Source organism: Calliphora vicina, chromosome 3, assembly GCF_958450345.1.
Source record: "Calliphora vicina chromosome 3, idCalVici1.1, whole genome shotgun sequence".
NCBI lineage: Eukaryota > Metazoa > Arthropoda > Insecta > Diptera > Calliphoridae > Calliphora > Calliphora vicina.
In genome coordinates this window covers 51,857,495-51,865,889 of record NC_088782.1, presented here as the reverse complement: position 1 = coordinate 51,865,889, position 8,395 = coordinate 51,857,495, and positions in this window count along the sequence as shown.

Sequence of the window (8,395 nt, the reverse complement as noted above, 5' to 3'; positions counted from 1 at the left end):
GAACTAGTTGCCATTTTCCTTGGGTAGTGGACTTTTTCTTTATTTGTGTTGCTCTCAGAAGACAATGAAGCAACGTTTTTGATATCAGTAGTCGGGTAGATACTGAATTTCTACTTAAAATATTTTGTAGCGCTTATTAATATGTTACTTTTTTAACGACCACAAAAGAACAAAAATCATTGCATTTTGCTTAATTTTTAACAATTTTAATCAAAAAATACAAAAACTATTTCATTAACACAATAGAACTTCAAAAATTTAGTTTTTAGTTCGAAATTGTTATTTTCGTTCCTAAAACAATCCATTTTTTTTTTTTTGGCAAATAATTCATCTATTACATATTAAATTGAAGGGTCTATAATATTCGGTGTCCCCTAATAAATTATTCTTACCTCTTTGTTTTGCATCAGAGTTTATATTTCAGCGTAGTTTGTTGTTACTTTTATTCTACAATTGTTTTTGTGTCGTCTGTTAACTATTTCTGTTGCAGTTGTTTCTGTTGTTTTTATGGTTGTTGCTGCTATTTATTGTTGCTGTTGTTTGCATATCAACTAAATAAATCACATGATGATCTGAGTTGACTTCGTTAACACCTGAGCTTCAAGGCTTTAGTTTTGCATAGAGAACAAAATAATATACACTGAATGAGTATAAAACAAGTAAGAAAGTATGGTCGGTCAAGCCCGACCATATAATACCCTACACCAAGTAAATGAGTAAAAATATTTTTCTTTTAAAATATCAATAATTTATATTTTTGAGTGATTTTCGGAAGTGGGCCTTATATGGGAGCTATGACCAATTATGGACCGATCACCATAAAATTAGGTCGTGTTATTTATGTCTATATTAAAGTTAACTATGTTGAATTTTGTGTGTATACCAACATTTTTAAGCGATTTATGCACGTTAAAGTGATTTTCGGAAGCGGGTCTATGTGGGAGCTATGACTAATTATGGACCGATCGTAACAAACTTTGGTGACATGAATTTTGTATATATAAAACTTATTTGGAGCGAAATTTGTGTAGATACATAGATAAATTAAACTTTTATGACCGATAAAGTCCAATTTCGAGGGGACATTTGTATGGGGGCTAGGTGAAATAATGGACCGATTTCAGCCAGTTTCAATAGGCTTCGTCCTTGGGCCGAAAAAGTAATATGTACCAAATTTTATCGAAATATCTTCAAAATTGCGACATGTACTCTGCGCACAAGGTTTACATGGACAGCCAGCCAGCCAACCAGACGGACGGACGGACGGACATCGTTTAATCGACTCAGAAAGTGATTCTAAGTCGATCGGTATACTTTAAGGTGGGTGTTAGACTAATATTTTTGGGCGTTACAAACATCTGCACAAACGCATAATACCCTCCCCACTATGGTGGTGTAGGGTATAACAAACACTTAGTCACATCAGTGCATAAAGAAAAACGGATACAAAGACAAATATACAAAAATACCGACAAACGGTAAAAAAAATACAATATAAAATCACAGTTTTCACTTGAACATCAGAAATACACAGAGCAGAGCACAGATGAGTAGGGCTTTTTGTATTCCAAGGACTTTGGAAACTATAATCATTTGTTTATGTGGACGATTTCCTTTTATTCTCAAATGGAAACTCAAAATGTTGTATTCAGAATTGTTATATTTATTAGTAGTGAGCAGCACTATTAATATGAATATTTATCAGAATTTTCTTTACAATTAATTGCAGACAAATCGTTATATTGATATAGAAGATTATCTGTCTGATTTATTATTAAAATATTTCACTAAATGTGATTTTAGTTATCTTTGTCATTAGTATTATATTGCTGTTGTATTTAAAAATTAGTTTTCTTTTAGTTTTCTAAAATAATTTGTCCTTTGCTGTATCTAGAAGAATTAAACACCTTTACTGCCTTAGTTTCGTTCAGTTGTTTGATATGTCTCCCTAGACACGGGGCATTTTAATATTTTATGCAACTACATTTTACTATTTTCTTTGTTGTTCCATATTTGTTGTGTTATTTTTTTACCCTAGAGGTACTTTTCTATACTTTTACTGTTACTATTTTTCCTAGATATTCAAAATCTTTATGTGTTGTTTGTTAAAAAAGAAAAATGTATTGCATGTCACTGGAGGTGATACTACAATCACTTTTACTTGTTTTATTTTTTGTAGCTATTGTTGCTTAAATGTTATTAAGAAACAAGCAAATAGTAATAGTATTATATCTTTAAGCTAGATTTTTAATAGTTGTTATAAGAATAAATAATTAATACTGAACAAAATTTAAAAAAACGGATTTAATACTTTAAGCAAGATTCAATTGCGTTTTTATCTTGGTGAATCTTGTACGAATTATTATCTGCCTATGGAAAGCATATCTGAATGCTACTGCAAGCGTCATAGGTTGTGGATAATGGATAAGCAGCTTTAGAGGGTATTTTGAGCTTCCGATAAATTCCGAGTGGCCAGTGATACTTGTAATGGCATGGCGGGCAATTGGCGCCACCTAGATAAACAATCATGCCAATCAAAGCTAACGGCCAATCACCGGTACGTCCTAAACACAAACGATTAAGAAAAGTTAACACACAAAACAAACGGATCGAAAAGGCGACGAAAAAGCAAACGAAAAAGGAATAACGATTTTAGAAAACATGATTGTAAGTTCGGAAGTTGTAATGTAACAACGACGAAGAATTTCTGGCGTTTCCGATTTTTCATGATTTTTCATAAATATTTTTTTTTCAATTTGTTATTATAACTCCAAAGCCACTGAACCACTGAGGTAAATTTCAGTATTTGTAAGATCGAGCTCCTTTTCTTGATTAAACGCTTATTGACCAAGTTATTAGCGAATTTAGATATCGATTTTTGGTCAGAAATATGAGTGATCACAGATCGAGCTCCTTTTCTTGATTAAACGCTTATTGGCCAAGTCATTAACGAATTTAGATATTTTGAGTTTTTATATAAAAAATCGATTTTTGATCAGAAATATGAGTGATCACAGATTTTTGGCAAGAAATATGAGTGATCACAGATGGAGCTCATTTTCTTGATTAAACGCTTATTGGTCAAGTCATTAACGAATTTAGATATTTTGAGTTTTTATATAAAAAATCGGTTTTTTATAAAAAAATTAGTTTTTATTTAAAATGTGATCAGAAATATGAGTTATCACAGATGGATCTGCTTTTCTTGATTAAACGCTTATTGGACAAGTTATTAGCGAATTTAGATATTTTGAGTTTTTATATAAAAAAATCGATTTTTGGTCAGAAATATGAGTGATCACAAATTTTTGGTCTGAAATATGAGTGATCACAGATCGAGCTCCTTTTCTTGATTAAACGCTTATTGGCCAAGTTATGTAATATACAGGGGTTTACGCGTATAAAATTGTAAAAGAACTAAGTCTCAAAAGTAAACAAGATAATATATTTAATGTGTATTTTCTAAAAAAAAATAAAACTGTTTTGTTGGGAGATACGAGGAAGGACTAATGGGAGCCATTTAAGCCACTAGCAAGCAGTCGTTGGGGGGTTCGTGTCCACCTGTCTTCCCTAAATCCACACCAAAATACCCTGAAACACAAATATTATTATAGACTCCCCTAGTTTTGTATTTAGTGTTGCTAATGGTCAACATTGCCGATAATTCTCCTTTATGTCTTCAAGATGTTACGAAGACAAACGTCTCATGACCCACCCTACCTTTGGTTTTAGCGACGTCAATGTTTACTAAAACCCCAAAACGGATAAAACTCCCTACTGCACTTATACCATCACACAAGAAAATGTATTTACTAGTTTAGAGATTCATTTTAAATTAGTATTTATTACTTCAAAAAATATCAAAATTCATAAAGAATAGAAAATACAACTATCGAAAACTATAAACTATGTTGTATGACCAAAAATTTAAAATAAAATGGAATGTGCTTATATTAAGTAATATTATGAATCGATCAATTTATTCTTTATCTTTACATGCTATCAATTTAGTTAAGAATAGGAGCAATTAGTTAATGTACACATTTTTGTAGGACACTTTTAGCATTGACTGTACATTAATGTAGGTCAGTGATATTTTGTTTTGTTTTACAATTTACTTTGATTCAAAAAAAAACATAATTTGGTTTGCTCATATTCTTAAAAAAACATGCAAAGTAAAACAATAAGAAGATATGCAAATAAACAAATAATGATCAACAATGTAAAAAAAAAAACAATAATATAAAAAAAATTAAACAGATTCTCTCACTCACCACTTACATTCTGCAGCAGCACGATGAGGCCTCTCGAACTTACTCCAGATGAAATGTGTAGGTAGCTAAATATAGGGTTTTTGTTTAATATTTGTTTGTTTGCATAATATTGGGAATTAATGGGTATTATTGAATCGATCGCATAACACAGTATAAATATTTATAGGTAATTTGTAAATGTTTGTAATTGTAATTGGTAAATTTAATTAATCATCTTAGTTTCTAACCAATATGTTATATTAGCTCAATTAGGTATATTAAGATAATTTAAAAAAGTATAAGTTTTATGTTAAGGTTTTGTAGTTATAAATTTCATGTGCAATAAAATTTATATGAAAATATTACTTTTTAATTATTTTTATATAAATTTAATATTTTAACAATTTTAAAAGAATTTTAGGATAAATGTTGAATATTTAATTAAATTTAGTTTAGTGATTTTTTTATTGTTGGTTTAACGAATTTTGTTTGACTTTAGAAAATTTAGCAATCTTAATGATAATTGTCTGATATCTAAATCGGAGGCAAATGTAGCCTTTATACAATATAAAGTGTATGAATGTTGGAAAATATGTAATTTTTGGAGATTTTATGATTGATCATCAAATGTGTGTGAAACCCTAGATTAGTTTTACGAAACTGTGTATTTGAGGAGACAATAATTCCCAAATATAATACTACTTATACTGGCATCAGATATTCGAACGCCAGTGAATATTGCCGTAGTTGCCTCTGGATAGAAATGGTACAAAATATGGAATCCGGTAGCATATACTGGAGCATTAGCAGAGCTTACAGGTCATATAGTTATACTTTAAAGTCTCGTGTCCGGAAAGATCGGACCCGTATGATGATTTACGGCCACTGACAGACCACTCTGCTTTAAATCGTCTGGGAAATGTGGTTTTCCTATTGATTTTTTTGTTGAAATTAGTAAATTACCTATGAGATAAATTTTGGAGAAATCTTACTTGAATTTGTCTGTATAAGGTAAAATTCGAATTTGGGAATAAATTTCCCGATGAATTCCAGGGAACCTCAGATAATTTTTAGTTTGGTGTCTCTAGGTTTTTAATATTGAAATTAACTTTACTGACAATGTGTTTAAGATTTAAGTTATGTAACAATTCAACCACAATTGATTTTAGGTTACTGTTTCACGAGTATTTTTTTTGATGTACTTTACGCTTTGATGATCACAAAAAGAAAGAAAGAATTTTGCTCTGAGTACTTTGAGTGTAAAAGATGGTAAAACTTTTACAAAACTTGAACAGTAATCACGACCGGTTATCGAATGTTCGATGGGTGGTGTTCATGACAACATCAGATCAAATACAGAGAAGCTATATTTCTCTAAGTTTTTATATATATCTACTACTCATTTAATTAATCAATTTTATTGTATTATTGTATAAAAATGAGAATCAAAACGAAATAAAAAAATGATGTTAACTCAAATGTAAAATTAGCTAAGCTAAAGTTTTGCCCATACATTAAAATATTATCTGTATAACAGATATCTATGATGTTAATAAGCGCAGACATAAACCAATTTATTTACAATGGGAAATTTATTTTTACTTGAAGTACCATACAAACACACACAACATCAATAAATATTTCTATGATTTATACTAAATATGTATATTTATAAAATATTTAAAGATTTTTTTTTATGGTTTAAATTAAAGGAAAAAAAATATCACAAATTTAAGTACATACTCATCAAACTGTATGTTTGAAAAGCTAAATTTTAAAATTTGAACCTTACAGTTATTAGCGAATTTAGATATTTTGAGTTTTTATATAAAAAATCGATTTTTGGTCAGAAATATGAGTGATCACAGATCGTGCTCCTTTTCTTGATTAAACACTTACTAGCCAAGTTATTACCGAATTTAGATATTTTGAGTTTTTATATAAAATATCGATTTTTGGTCAGAAATATGAGTGATCACAGATCGAGTTCCTTTTCTTGATTACACGTTTATTGGCCAGGATTTTAACGAATTTAGATATTTTAAGTTTTTATAAATAAAATCGATTTTTTGTCAGAAATATGAGAGATCACAGATCGTGCTCCTTTTCTTGATTAAACGCTTACTAGCCAAGTTAATACCGAATTTAGATATTTTGAGTTTTTATATAAAAAATAGATTTTTTTCAAAAATATGAGTGATCACAGATTGTGCTTCTTTTCTTGATTAAACACTTATTTTCCAAGTTATTATCGAATTTAGATATTTTGAGTTACATGGAGAAGGCAGATTGAGGCAGAAGTAAATAGTAGTGGCAAGAGTTGGGGCGAAGTGAAGGCGTTAGCACAAAATAGAGAGATGTTCAAACAGGAACGACGGGAACTTATATATTATGATTATTTAAGTGATTTTCATAAGTGGAATTTATATGGGAGATATGGTCAAATATGGAATTTTTGGATACAAATTACTGATACGTGTAATATCAATTTTTGGAATGTGGTCCTCTCGAATGGGACCCTTCGACCAGACAACGGTATTTTTTTTAGAGATTTTTGCGTATTTAAGTGATTTTCGAAAGAGAGCCTTGTATGGAGTCAATAATGGACCAATATACACAAACTCTGTGTAAAATTGTGGTAATAAATGGGCCTATAGGTCTGCTGTTTTTCAAAGTGAATAAAGATGTGTTTTAAATATTTTTTGTGATTTTAGAAGATCCATATATCTTCTAGTATTAGTTCTTTAAAACTGCTTATTCAGCAGTAGAGATGCTAATCGGGACTGATTTTTGAAAATCCCGGGGATCTATAATCCCGAAAATTATAAGAAAGAAACGTACATAATTATGTTTTTACAATTGAAAATAAATTTTTTATTTAGCAATTAATTTTTATTAGACACTAAAAAGCATACTATTGCATCTATGGTTTCGTCTGCCATTCTGGAATGAATTTTGTTTCCGACATATGCTGTTTGCAAATACTTATAACAAATCTGCAAGTACTTTCCTCTTATTCCTCCAGAGATAAAATTATATATTTCTTTTGCAAGTTGCAAATCTACATTATAACTTGGATCCGTTATTGTTATTTTGGGTTTTTTTACATTTATTAATAATTTTATTTAGCCTTTGAGCAATCGAAATATTTTCATTTTGTTCGAGCTCCTCATCTGAGATAAAATCAATTTCGTTTGAAGAGGATTTAAATTGAGTTTTGTAAGATAACTTACAAAAAAATGTGAAGAATTGATTTTCCAGAGCCCCACTCTAGGAAAACCAAAAATACCGCTTTCCTTTATTAACTATGTTGTAGCAGGAGCTTAACAACTTTGCTGAACATCACTTTGCAATATTCCGGCATGTAGAATGTGAAAGGCACACAAAAATGACAATTTCTCATATTTATTTATGAAAAACGGGATTTAGAAAATCCCGAAAATTCCGGGATTTAAAATTAAAAAATCCCGGGCTTCGGGGTATAAGAAATCCCGAAAACCCCGGGATTTTCGAGAACGGGATTCCCCGTTTGGCATCTCTATTCAGCAGTTCTTCGATTTTCATGCAAATGCAGGAACCGAAAATCAATGATCAGATTATTTTAATTAGAATTTCTGAATTTGCAATATCTACACATGAGATTGATTTGATGTTATATATTTTGAAAATTAAACTATAAAATTTTACATTATTGTTAAATAAAATTTAAACTTCCAAACTCTATAGAAACCAAACCGTTGAAAATTTAAATATTTTAGGAAACTTGTATTTCAAATTTCCATATATTTGGAAGTGGTAGAGTATGTTACTATTTTAAAATTATTTGTTTCTAGTTTAAGTTATTAGTTCTCCATAAATGCATATTTTTGTGAATATTTTATATCTTACAGTGCATATTTCTGAATATTGTTCGATTTATAATGCATGGTTTATGTTAATATTTTCGGTTTGTTTAGTCCATAAAAATCTAAGCACTGCTAATCAGTTATTTGATGATAACAGAATTATACTTTAGATGTGTATAAACACATTTTTCGCACACTGTAGATATACATGTTGTTTTATAATACATCAATGTATTTTGTTAAACTAATACCATGTAGTTGATTGAATGTTTCCAAGTATGAGTAGTTTTGCTTTTA